The sequence below is a fragment of the Falco naumanni genome, chromosome 2 (genome assembly GCF_017639655.2).
Source record: "Falco naumanni isolate bFalNau1 chromosome 2, bFalNau1.pat, whole genome shotgun sequence".
Classification (NCBI taxonomy): domain Eukaryota; kingdom Metazoa; phylum Chordata; class Aves; order Falconiformes; family Falconidae; genus Falco; species Falco naumanni.
This window is the reverse complement of record NC_054055.1, coordinates 78,458,394-78,471,864: the sequence shown is the minus strand read 5'-3', so window position 1 is coordinate 78,471,864 and position 13,471 is coordinate 78,458,394.

Below are 13,471 nucleotides of genomic sequence, written 5' to 3'. Positions count from 1 at the left end.
TCACAGCTTTGAACTGTTTCCATGTGTCCTGTCACTGCATACCAGTGAGAAGAGATCAGTGCATCCCTCCACTTCCCCTCCTCAGGAAGCTGTAGAGAGCAATGGGGTTACCCTCAGCATCTTTTTCTCCAAACTAGACAAGCCCAAAGTCCTTAGTTGCCCCTCACAGGACATGCCTTGCAGCCTTTTCACTAGCTTTGTAGCCCTCCTCTGGATGCATTCAAGGACCTTCACATCCTTCTTACATTGTGGGGCCCAGAACTGCACACGCTACTCCAAGTGAGGCTGTGTCCATGATGAATGCAGCAGGATAATCACCTCTTTTGACCAGCTGGTTATACTGTGTTTAATGCATCAAGCTAGCCCAGTGACCAAGCTACTCTTTCTAAATATCTTGAAGATGAGAAAGTAATTGATAATATAGAAAACTTCAGCCTAGTGCAAATGGGTCTTATGAATGATGGATAAATAAATTCACACCAGATTCAAGACACACATTTTTAACAGAAATGTGATTAATTATGTGTGAAAAATACTATGATACCTCCCATTCACAAGAAGATGAGGGTGGTTATTTGAAAGGAACACTTTAATCAAAGATTCAAAACCTGGGCAAAATTCTTTCATAAAAGTTTTGAAGGATGTAATATTAGATTTTTGGTGATCTTAAAATCTCAACATGGTATTCATGAACCAAAGGTAGCTGACATAATGCTCTTACAGAGACAGAAATCAAGGTAGAGATGCTACATCTTAAGTAAATGAACTATGTCAAATTTTGCCCCCACTCCAACATCATAGATAGCAAATGTATGAATTTTTCCTATTGTATTTTCTGATTTTTAAAATCCATTTTTTCTGTAAAAAGAAAATATTTGGGACAATGTCTATGACTTTGTATCCTTAGTTATTATTTATATAATCACCTCCAGTGAGATCAATTTAATCTTAACTTAAAATGGCATTCACCACTGAACCTGGACTGTTCAGAGGAATTAAGATTTTTAGTAGGATGCAGACCTATATTTCCCTTAACTGCTTAAATGCAGCAAAGGGCTGGAGGATTTGTCTGTTAATCCTGGAAAAATGACAGCCATACAAAATGTTGACTCATCTCACCAATAGATCTATAAAACTACCATTAGGCTGTTATCACTAGGAACAACACTGTGTGGGTTGTGCATGTGCAAATGAGCACAAAATCACAGCTGGTATTTCTAATTCTGTCCAACCCAAGAGATATATGATCTCAGAAGTATCTGAGATAATTACACAAACTAAATCAAACCCAAATACTGAATTCCCAAGTGAAAAAAAAAAACTTTAATGTGTCATATATAACTATTGAACCGTTTACTTTCCATCTGTGTACTCTCTAATTTTTCTTGTCACATATTCTAATTATGAATAATGCCCATAACCACACATGCTTACACCTCTTCCATCCACCACTCCAAACCCTGCTGAGAGAGTACACAAATTTGTTATTCTAGCATCCTGTCTAGAGCAATCTCATAATAACTCAACTTGTAACATCAGCAGGCATTAAAACAGAAAATGATTCTATATTACAAAGAACATTGCCAAAAAGTATTTTGTTTGAGCAGAGTGAATACTACACAAGAAACTGCTTTTTGAATAAATGCTCTTTCTTTCACTGGTTTGCCACCGTTTGAGGAAAAGCATCACTTTCCTCACATACTGCGTTTCGAGACAGACTCCCTTCAGATTGCATGCAATGGTTATAATTACAGCTTTAAATCCAGACTGGAGCTAGTCTTATAACAGCCAATGTGATTCACAAGAATTTTGACCATAGTAACAGTGAGGAAAACTCTTTTCTAATGTAACAATCCCTATTGCAGCATTTCATCTTTCCACAATACAGACCGCAGAGGCTTTTCAGCACAAGAGGGACCTGAAGATTTCTATAAAGCCTTATGCACACGAGAAGAGGAATTCAAGGATGGGGAGATGGAAGGAAAGGGTAAAAAGTAGTGGCAGTGTGTACCAATTCAATTGCTAGAGCTCTGTTTATATTAAATGCAACCCTGCGAGCAATTGACTCATGAGTAGCTCTCATGTTATATGCAAAAAGTAATTAACAGAAAAAGCAGGCTGAACATAAATTCTTCCATAATTCAAGTTGTGGAAACATCAAGCTTAATGCTGAGTAAAAGTAATATGGTTATTTTGGTTACATTCATCATTCAATGTCTTGAAAATTATTTTTTAAAAATATTTTTAAAACCATATACCAAGCAGCCCTGTTCTATGAAGATATATATATAATAGTATGGGGCATACGTTCTGCAAATTCCTCTGAAATACTCAATATCAGCTGTGATATCTGTGACACAGACATACTCTACAAATACCACTGCATATTTTATACCTATATTTACATGCAGATTTGCAAAAACAAATGCACCATTTTGTCTTGTTTTCTCCAAGTCATAGTCAGAAGATGTGCAACCACAGAGTGAACTAAAACCCGACCTCCACGTGACTCATTCCAGCTGCTGCTTCATCAGTATTAGCCAGAGTTAGGGCACAGTTCTGCCCTGAGATATTCATGCAGGTCTCCTAAAAGCGTTAGGAGTCACCAAGCTCTGCTGACTGGCCATAGGACTTTATTTGTAACTAAACCTGAGAACTAGAATTATTCCATGGGTTAGTTCGCTTACATTTTTCTCTCCATGTGTGTTTCTCTAGGCAGGGAGAAGTCTCTTGTTTAGCACCTCTAAATAAAGATGCTGAATAAGTGACAGTTTATTTATGAAATAATGTATCATTTGGTATAACTACAGCTGGCACAAAAATCCCTTAAACATATGTGATTGTTTGCAAACGTGTCCAGTGAAGGTGGAAACAATAATACATTTTTTCTTTAACCTTTTGCACCTGAAAACATTTGATATAAATCACAAAGATCTACAAGTTACATTTTTTCAAATACTCTATTTAAAATATGCATTGTATTATAAGCACTCACATAAGCAGTTTTCATCGTATTGCCTGTTTATAAGTGAGAGTTGTTCATACAAGTGCTTAAGATGCTTAAAGCACAAGGGCTCCATCTCTGTGGTTACTTGAAAGTGGCTTTAGGGTTAAGCTGAAAGGCAAATCAGCAAACCACAAATAAGCCCTTTGCCCTTATAAATGTATTCAGGAACAAGTTAAGTGCAAACCAGTTAGGCAGGCTGAAAGGCAAACTCCAGCTCTGCCCAGTGCTGGGGCAGGGTACGCAAACCTGCTCTTGCCCACAGCTATATATATATCTATACCCAGCTACCTGCAGTATACCCCATCTGCTGTCCCAACTTTGTCACGTACAAGCCTGACACTGGGCAAATAAGAGGGCTGGTGTCCCTCCCGTGTGGCTGCTAGAATCACCTGCTGTCAGAGCAGATGGGGTTTGTTGACAACTTGAACCTACATGGACTACCTGCCTGACAAAGCAGGGTCTGAGGGGGTTCATCGGCCATCTGAGCATAAAGCCACACTTCAGCCTGCAGCAGTGTGTACTGAGACTTCCCTCTGACTGAGCAATTCCTTTGCAAAAGATACAATTTTCCCATGGTCACGTATTGAATGAGTGATGGAACTAGAAACAGAATCCAGGAGTCCCAGATCAAAGTATCCTAATTTATAACTAACAGAGACAGAAAGCCACAACAGGAGGATGAGGGTGCCTCTGTCAGTCTTCAGGGAAAGTCTTGCTGACAAGGAGTAGTATTTCACTATTCAGTGTAAGGGTTTGATTTCTAAACGAACAGACACTCTGAGAAATTATTACTGAAGAGTCCCTCAATATTTTCATGTCTTCTGTCTCCATGTCCCCAGCAGTTCAGCACGTCATTAAAGCACTGCTGATTGTAATGACTGCTTGCCAGAAAATGGTGCAACTAGGAGAAAACGGAGAGCTGGTTGCGCTGAGTAAGCTACTGTCATTTACTCACAGAGGGGACACGGAGCCACAAGCACAGAAGGTGCACAAGTTCAGGCTGTCTTCCTTCCTTCTTTTGCAAACCAGTGCTTCATTTTTAACATTATTCAGACACCTCAAGTCTCAGCAGTAATTCTGAAATGGAGAACAGTCAGCATTTCCAGGCTGCAAAAGCCAAAAATCCATGTAGGAAACAAAATGTCTTCCACTGAAATAAAAACAATGCTGCAAACCACAGCAGTAGTAAATCAGAGTTGAAAGAACATAAAGCTGATTTTGAATCTACAAAGTTTCATAGAGAATCAAAGACCTAACAACGTATGTAAGCAGGAACTGTGGATTTTACATCATTTTGCATGCTCAGTATGCAAGTGTCTGCTTCAATTACAATTGTATGTATATTAACATTCCATAATTGTGTTAGTTTATGAACATAAGCCATATTGTACTATAGTACCATATTGTCATGACATCCCTATATTAAGCAGCTCCTTTTTTTCTTTACCATGAATGGAGACATAAAGTACAGATGAACTTCTGAACCCATATGTATCACGACTGTTAGGTTAGAGGGGGAAAAAAAACCTTTTGGACAACCAAGACTCAGTGGCCTGAGAAGCTTCTCCCATCAACAAGTAAGGGAGCACTTCAGAGGTGATAAAACACTACATAAATCTTCCAGGAAACAGATAAGAAAATGAGCAAGGTCGCACATCCTTAATATTTAACTCATCTCAATCCCACTGAAGAAACACTTTTTCAAAGAGAGTTAAATATATCCAACCCGTAAAATGAATCAATATAAGCCATAAAAGAGATGGCCATGTAGGGAGTGAGGGGTAATTGTGACAGTTCATGAAAAAGAGCTAAAGAAAAGTGACAACTGCAAAGTCCTGTTGATCTCCCCAGGCAAGTGAGATGGTCTCTCATAATAGGTGACAGTTTTTTATCCCCAGATAATTAGGAGAGTTGGTATGTTTCTATGAATAAATGTGGGCTGAAAAATAAATTCCATAAATTGACAATCAACCTTTCTTCCCTACTGAGTGCAAAGTTGTCTTGTGTGACACAAATGACACCACAGAGTGTGTCAGGCAACTGTATCCAAATATTCCCTAATTAGTATCAGCCATTAACCTTCAGTCAGTGGATCACTGAGGTCAGGGCTGGGGTTTTATAATCTAGTCAATTTACACCTATCTCCCTGTGAAGTCAGGACTGCAGAGGGGCTGCTGATCAGAAGTATTTCCTACACAACCACAGAACCATTTAGAAAGTCATTAGGCCCAATTAAAATCCAACTCAATCTGTACAGTTGGCCTCTCCACAGGCCAAGCTAAATTTCCTTAGTCAGCAGGAGATAAACTAAGGTACCTGAACATATTTCAATCAATACTGGTTTTCAGCAGGAAATCTGAGGTTTGGCTAAGCAAAATTTCATTAAAATTATCTGCTGCAAACATAAAAGGATCCGCTTTTGTCAAAAGCTGACTACCACAGAAGTTTTCATTTTTCCAGTAAAGGAAACCACATGAAAATTTTTTCATGAAAATCCAGTTGTTCCAATACTCCTGTGCCCCTGTTCTGGACTGTGAGCTGGGTCACTGAAACATCCCAAGCCATGCCATAGATACAGGATGCACAACACGGGCTTAGTGAAAAACTGTGATGCACCAGAGAATGAGTGTTGCAGGCTATTAGCCCACCCACAGAATGGTGGTGACAAGAGACGTCTAAACTGTAACATCTACTACGTACAAATACATCTCTTTTCAGCCAAGGTTTTTATACAGAACAAATACCACCTCCTCAAAAAATCTTACGGAAGTGTAAAGCAAGATGGTCAGATAGAATCATAGAATGGTTCAGTTTGGAAAAGACTTTTAAGATCATCGACTCCAACCCAACACTGCCCAGTGAAGAATTTCTTCCTAATATCCAATCTAAACCTCCCCTGGTGCAACTTGAGGCCATTTCCCCCTGTCCTTCCTATCACTTGTTATGTGGGAGAAGACACTGACACCCACCTCCCTACAACCTCTGGTGAGGTAGCTGGAGAGAGCAGCAACATCTCCCCGGATCCACCTTTTCTCCAGCCTGAATGACCCCAGTTCTCTCAGCTGCTCCTCACAGGACTTGTGCTCCAGACCCTTCCCCAGCTTTGCTGCCCTTCTCTGGACACGCTCCAGCAGCTTCATGGCTTTCTCATAGTGAGGGGCCCACAGTACTCGAGGTGGCGAGTACAGGGGGATGATCCCTGCCCTAGTCCTGCTTCCCCACACAGGTCATTGCACCCAAAACTGCCCACACGTGGCTTCATGAATCTGATCAGGTATAACACAGGGAAACAAGAAGATATTTCTGTGTCTGAGTTCACTGCAGTCTTTGGCTTCTCTGGAGGCTACCAGCAAGGTTAACAGCGACTGCCAAGCGTAGCAATGGTGTCATTACGGAAACACCTGTCCGCGGGACCACAGCGATACAGCTCACCCACAAAGGCCGCCAAACAACAGATGGTAGCAACTTTTGATCACTACCAACACGGACTGGATTTGAACGAGCTAGTTAGAAGTACAAATATTTCCAGCTCGTTTATTATTCTTTTCAGCTATTTTTCCCCCTGCTAATATCATATATTATGTATTACCTTACATTAAGTCCTGGAGAAGGACTTGATTGGAAAAACAACAACAACCTTCTCCTTGCTGTGTAATACAAAATAGAACTGGCCAACTTGGATGCCTTCTGTTTACATTAAGAGGGCAATTTCACACTGCCTACTACTGATGCTGCAATATTTCCATGCCCACTTTTTTTTGTTTGTTTAACTCATTTCATACCAGAATTAAAATGAGAAGGCTCATAAAAAATGTCACGTCTTCTCCATTATAAGGAGTTTCTGTCAGCCCTCTGCCTGCATTTTTGTTTTGTTATAACATCAATCCCTTCACAAAACGAGGTCAGCTCTGTGGCTGGCCTAGATAAAGCAGCAGGGATCCATCCCTTACCCGGTCCCTGCTGTCCATCAGCCAGCCTGTGACTGTGCCCCTGCCCAGGTGACTGCTTACTCCACATGCAGTTACAGGTCTGGCCCTCCTAACCCAACCATTTCCGCTGGAGCCACTCAAGGCACAGGATTTCTTTATACCCAAAATCATCCAGCCTGCTCTCATCCAGACATCTTTTGCCATCCACGGAAAGTCAATGATTTAAAGGCGAAGCAGAAAGCTAAAAGTTAAAAGCATCCAAGCAGATTGCAGAAACCATACGTCGTACGGCAGGCATGCTGCAGCAGTGTGTGGGTGGCCGGCTGCTTGCCTGGCTGCCTGCCTGCCGCTCCTTGCACGCCGGCGGTACACCTCCAGGACGCTGCCGTACCGCAACCAGCCCCAGTGGCACAGGGTGCACACATTTCAGGAGACCTGCACAGACCTCTTGGGTTTGGAGAACTTTTGGATCTGCTGTTATTTTGGCTTCTATTTATGAGCCTGTTGTGTAATAAAGAAGTGTGCTAGGGGAAAGAGAGAGGCTTTTCTGTATCTCAGATGTTATTACTTTGACAGAAATTAAATTATAAGCCCTTATCACCACTTAGGAGTGGAAAGCACTGGAGGCTATAAACCTGGGTGAAATCTTAATCCTGTGGAAAGCAAGGGCAAGATTACTGTTGACATTAATAGAGACAGGATCTCAGTCTATATATTTGTGTGTGTGCGTGTGTGTGGTTTGCATTTTCACAGAGAATTGGGATTACTTATTAGCTGACATGCAGAGACCGGCAAAGACTGCCCACAGTATCATCAAAGCTTATGGAAATGTTCCTAAGTTTCTTGTTTCCTTTGAAACCGCCTGTACAAGCCAAATAAGAATCTCCTAAACCCAGTATGTGTTTTGGTTTAGATATAATTTGTTTGTAAAATAGCACACTTGAGTGATTGCATGTTTTTTTGTTGTTTCCTGAGATTAATATTCATTTGGGGAAATGAAAGTAGGAGTGCATTATTCTGTGTTTTATTAAATCACATTAGTTACTGAGCTTTAAGTGGTCTTCTCAGTTGGAAATAAATCTCACAACATTGGCTAGTAAGTTTCAGCTGTAGATACCATACAAAAGCAAACTGGCTGTGAATGCACTATTTCTAATGCAGCATTTATTATTTTGTATCTGTAATTTCTGACTTTCCCAGAAACAAGATGTACATAGTTTTTTGTTGGTTTTCAAGCAAAAAATAAGAATGTAAATTTTGTGCTATAATCATTCCTAACTCATCCATTTGCTGATTCTGACATCTCTGTGGAACTAGATCTGTGAATTTTATGAAATTCAGCTGTCTGGGTTTTTTTGCCTAAGCACTTTCTGGCAAAGGCAGATCCTCCAGTGACGTTAATGACTACAGATTCTTTAGCATACGTGGAAATATAACAAGCAACTCCACTGGAAATTTGCTCCGGGTAACCAAAACACTGTTTTTCTTAACACCTGCTAGGTTTCACATTAAGTTGTATCTGGGTATGAAACAATTAAAGAGAACTGATAGTTTGTTTTGGGGTTTTTTAATACAAGCTCTGAAATTAGACCTTCGTATTTCTCTTTGTCTTTCATGTCTGAACAGACACAATATTGTTTTAGAACACACATCCTCTCTAATATTTTTTTCTTGTCCTAACCAGAAGCCTCTTTTGCTTCACCTTAAGATTTCTTCTAGCTGAGTGCCATCCCTGCATTGACTCTTCTCAGTTTTTCTCATATAGCCACACTTCTGCTCCCACCCAAACCCCTGGCGATCTCCTCACTGAATGGAGATGGATCCCTTTTTCCAGGTTTGCCCCCTCAGCCCTTCTCATACTTCTCAAGAAGCCATGCTACTCAGTCATCTTTCAGTCTTCACAGTTCACTGTATCCCAGGACAGGATTCATTTCACTTAATTCCAGCAGTTCTAGAGCAGGTATTGAATCCACAATAGTCATAAAAGCCCCTGGAGAGCCCCCAGAGAAGGAAGTATCGGCCAGGGATAATTCATCCCATCGTTACTGCAACCAGATTCTGAGCTGCTCAGGTTGCTGAGGTTTACATGCCTACACCTCTTCCTCGTGGCAAGCTCCACAAAAAGGCTGAGACATTTTTAAACTTCAAAAGGCAAGGATGTAGTTGAACATGAACTAAGGTGATGGAATTTTAGGTGGCAAAAGCTGTTATTTGACAAGAAAAGACAGAACAGAAACAGAACGGATTTAGTTACTGCTTTTACCCCCTGCTCCTCTCCTTGTTTCCATGGGGGGCCTCAACCAACCCCGGGAGCGGTGGCAGTCACTGGCAGACACTGCTGCTCCTGCGTCACTCTTCCTGCTCGCTCTCACTCCCACAGTACGTGTCCTTCCTGATCCTGACAACAGTTTCTCAAGCTCTCCTGGAACAGCAAGTCCTGGGCACCATGATGGAGAATGTCTCCCTGCTTCTTCTGCTTCCGCTACTCAGTGGTTTTTGGTACTGCTCCCCTGAGAAGGCTCTGCAGCTACCCTTGAGGAGGGGCAATCTCCCCTCCCTTCAAGGGTTCCTCCTCACCCACTGTCCTTAGAGGAACATCGCACTTGTGGGAACAGACTTCTAAAAAGAGCCCAAATATCTTTTGGTAGATCTTCAGTAGGATATGTCTAAGGCATGAAGAACAGAATGGGTCTCCTCCAGTGTTCACACAGGAAGTCTATTTCATTGTGCACCTAATTTTTAGATGAAAAATAACCCAAACGGCCAAATGGCCAAGTGTAAAGCAAGCATAAAAATATCTTACTCGTTATATGACAGGAGGAATAACAGCTTTAGCTGTATCTACTTTTCATAGATACAAGTGCTGGTACAATGCACAGAGCACTGGGAAAAACACAGTTTCTGGTTTGTAGGAGAGTTTAGAGCACAAACTATTCTACAATATCTGGACCTGCACTCTTTAAAAATTATTTGAAAACACATATGATTTAGGAACACCTTTAATTTATCAACCCTATTTTCAGCTTCCGTTTGTTCACCGTGAAAACCATCACGCATGCAATAGAAATTCTAGATAAGCAACAGAAAAACTGGAAATCGCACTCTGTCCTTGGTATATACCATGGCCTGGTGCTGTGACTTTTTTTGAAGTCTGATCCTCTAGATCCCACTGTTGGGTGTTAGAGTCCAGTGATCCAGAGAACAGAGATCTAATACCTTTGTATCAACCCAATCCCACGTTGTCTTAGAGGTTTTAAAGGCCTTCACAGCAAAGATACTGTTTTGTGGGTTTGTCAGGTTATGACAGTCACAGCATTGAACGTCACAGCATTGAACTTGGTAAGCTTCAGCAATAACCCAAATCTTGCCTAGAAATGGTGTCAAGCCCGCTCCTACATGCCCCCCCACCCCCAACCTAGACCATGAGGGGATTGGCACAGGAGTGTGTGTCCTTGTGGGACAGAACTAAGGCAGACTCCTCCAGAGATGTGCCAGGTGAGGAATCCCAGGAGCTCATCCAAAACTTTCAATACCACTTTGCACCGTATGAAAGAGCTGGAAGGTGGAAGGATCTCACAGTCTGGACTGTTACTATGAGTAACAAGTTCACCTCCAGTTTTTCAGCAGCATATGACAGTGACCAGTTCTTTTAGCTGGACTTCAGAAGGGACAGTCACCTAATTGCCTGTTCCAGTGTTAATGCATTATCCACAAAATGTGAACTGCCTCATGAAGCAAGCAGTGGTAGCACTATATGTATTTCCACTATATTTAATTTCTCGTGAGGCACAAGAGAAGAGAGACACCAACACCACAGCTGGTGTGTGATCTCATAGACTTGGACAAAAAGAAATCAAGATGTTAATCCAATGACTTTCTGTGCAAAGTCCATTTTTCTGAGTTCAGAATTTACAAATCAAAAGTAAAAATGTAGTTATAATTATAGGAAGAATGGCGTCAGCTTGTAAATACTGTCAGGGTTTACAATTTCTAACACTGAGCTATGCAGCAATGGTTTATAACTGGTATGAAACAACAACAAAAAAAGTTCCTTTTACATTATCCCAACTTGTCTTATTTTAAATTAAATAGAAATCCATCCTTGCTTTAGAGACCATGCATTTTTAAATATAATTCCTTTTAGAACTGATAGGTTTCTGTAGCCAGACATAGCACTTTGCTCATTTCACCAGGCTCAGTGCCTACGCTTATGTAAGGACACCCTCTGAAAGGGCATGTGCACACTTTGACTACAGAGTTTAGCCTCCTTGCAAATTGTCTGTAAATGATGGGTGGATGGAATCCATCTTCCTTAAAATCTCCTCAGCAGAATTGTCCTCTGTGGATGTCATTCAATGTCAGGGTACCTATTTGTGAGTAATATGATCAGTCTGTCATAGTTGAACTCACTACCAAGTTCTACCTTGAAACTAGAGCAAGAGCCAAAAAAATAGGGTGGCTGTTTCTTATGTGCTTAAATCTAAAGAAATAAGATTGACTTTCTTTTTTTCCCTTTTTTTAATTTATTTTTTACATCAAATGACAATAATATATCCACTACAATTTATGGGCTTTTTTTCTAAATTGCTACTACCTTCTTTAGTTTGTTTCCTATACAGATTTGTTTTTATTGATACAGATCTTTTACATCCTTAAATTCAGTATCAGTTTAATTGTGGTCTTTGGATAAGACACCTGCAATGACACAAATGGCAGCTGTCTGGCCAAGAATTAACATATCGGCAGGTGCCTCAAGCACCACAACAGGTACAGAACAGATAGAGGCAATACCAGCTTTCAAATCTCTCCATTTAGGGCAAGGGGCTCCTTGCTTACCATGCTAAGTCAGCCTGAAATGTACTGTGTTTCAAAATATTACTATTTTGTAAGAGCATAAGGCTTTTAAACCAGTTATTATACAGTTTTGGAGCCTTACCAAAGACACCAACCCCCGGATAAAATTGTAATAAATAGTGGTAGGGAGGAAAGTAGCTACTGCAAAGCCTAATTAAGTATTTTGATTAGTTCATACTTGCTGCATTTTGGCTGCTGTTTATAATTAATTTTATTATCTGATGAGTAGTTTTCAACTACTCCTTTGTTTACTTAATTGGGCAGTTTATAATCATCACTTAGAAAAAACTAGTTTTCCTCTTTGCTTTTATAACTGATCACATTCACTAAGCCTTTTTGCCCTTTCAATTTCAGTGCCTTTTGTAACACTGGCAGGATTAAACCCAAGCAACAAACCAGCTTTCCAGTCACAATGGCAGGGTGCTGAGCACCATTTCTTACCCACAGTCAAACACAGACCTTCCTTTACCTTCAGCCACCTTTTCCTGCAATATGCAACCTATTCCCCTCTAACACTATTTTGCTATTGGAGTCCATAGTGGTGAATTATTGCACCTATGGAGAGGTCCATGGCAGAGGAGTGTCCTGTGGACACAACCAGTCAGCCCTGTCATGAAATGACTGCAGAATCAGAGCCAGTACCACAAATTCATACCCATTTTGCAGCAGGAAGGAGCCGCCATCATTTTCAGTACCTTACTTTAGACTTTGAACAACGAGGCTCTTTAAAGTTTTTAGCTTTTAACTTTTGAAGCCGGTTATTTCCTTTCTCTTCTTTGGCAAGACAGTAATTCAGTAAGAGGAGGGGACACCCAGCCAAAACTATTTTATATTGCAGAGCAGGAAAGTACCAGTGAAATGTGTTGATTACACAAATTGGGGCACTACTGTCTGTAAAACAGAAAGACTGGGAATATCAGTGACTGGTATGACCTTGAAAACTAGAGTAAAATAATAGGGATGGGACGAGATTTAATAGTATAAAGTGCAGAGTTATGAATTAAACAGAAATGCCTGCCCTCAGTTATAAACATGATTGGACTGACAAGGAAAGAGAAGGAATTGACTGTATCCTCCTCAGTAGGAGGGTAACAGAGCCATGAGTGCAATATAACGGTAAAGAAGTAAATGTGATCCTACATCATATCAGCTAAGACGTTTCCTGCAGGAAGAGGGGAATATTGTTTCTGTTGTACATGACACTGATGAGCCCTTTCCAGTAATACTGTCACAATTCTCGTTCCTCTGCACCAGTAAGATGAATTTAAACTGATATTGTACAGAGAAAGACCAGCAGGCTGATAAGAAGAATGGAGAGCTCATGGCACAAGGGAAAAACAGCAAGAATTGGTCTAGTTCAGCCTAAGAAAATAAAAACTAAGAGGGGACTAAGCTCTTCACTATAAATATATTAGATCAGATTAAGGGAAGGGAGAAAAGGAGGTAAGCATAGTCCTAAATTAGGGAAAAATTTACTACCTGAACAAAAAGATTTCAACTAGATAAGCAAAATTTTAAAGTACAGTGTCAAAGTGAACTTCTAACCATCAGAGAAGTGAGTAATGCTTCAGAAGTTGTAGCAGGAATTAAAAAAAAAAAAACAAAAACAAAAACAAAAAAAAACAACAAAACAAAACAAAACAAAAACCAGATTGGTTTTACAGTAAACAGCAGTCATTGG